Consider the following 1,058-nt stretch of genomic DNA (forward strand, 5'->3'; position numbering starts at 1 on the left):
TTAAATCAGGCTACATATATCTAACTCTTCAGACAGTTATTATTTCTTTATGGTAAAACCTTTCAAATTATTTTTCTATCTTTTAAAAACACATAGTATATTTTTGTTATCTGTAGTCACCCTATTTTGCAATAGCACATCAGAGCTTTTTGCTCCTATTTAACTGTAACTTAATACCCTTTGTTCAACCTTTCTTCATCCCCCTCTCCCTGTTACTCTCCTAGCCTCTGGTAACCACCATTCTAACCTGAACTTCCTTATGACATGTTTAGTTTTCACATGAGTGAAATCATGTGGTACTTTTCTTTATGTTCCTGTCTTATATCACTTAACACAATGACCTCCAGTTCCATCCATGTTGTTGAAAATGACAGGATTTCATTTTTAAAATTGCTTAATAGTATTCCATTGTATATTTGAACCATATTTTCTTAATCCATTCACCAGTTGATCAACATTTAGTCAGTTCTTTGGTTTCTTTTACCAGAGTTTTGTAGTTTTCTTCAAATAGTTCTATACATATTTTGTTCGATTTTTATCTAAATATTTCCCTTTCTTGTGTTAATGTTAATGATATTGGGGTTTTAACTTAAAATTCCACTTGGTCATTAATGACACATAGGAAAATAATCGACTTTTATATGTTAATCATATTTTTCATGCTATGACTTATTAGATCCAGGAGTTTGCTGTTGTTGATTCTTTAATTTTCTATATAGAATATCATGTCTGCAAGCAAAGACAGTTTTATTTCTTCTTTTCAAATCTGAATACCTTTTTTTCCTCTTACTCTACTAGCTGTTTCTTCCATTATGATATTGAAAAAGAGTGGTGAGAAGGAGTATCCTTGGGTTTTGGCAATGGAGATGTTTTATATCTAATTGAAGAATTTTCCTTCTTTTCCTATTTTGCTGACATTATTGGCTTTTTAATGTAGAGTATTTGGAATCTTACAGGTTCTTTTATGGGTTTTAAATGTTTTGTTAACCCCCTAAGTTTTATGCACACATATATTTTCTCCTTGAGAAGGTTCAAAATTGTATCATGTGTTTATATGA

This window comes from Ictidomys tridecemlineatus, unplaced genomic scaffold (genome assembly GCF_052094955.1).
Source record: "Ictidomys tridecemlineatus isolate mIctTri1 unplaced genomic scaffold, mIctTri1.hap1 Scaffold_293, whole genome shotgun sequence".
NCBI lineage: Eukaryota > Metazoa > Chordata > Mammalia > Rodentia > Sciuridae > Ictidomys > Ictidomys tridecemlineatus.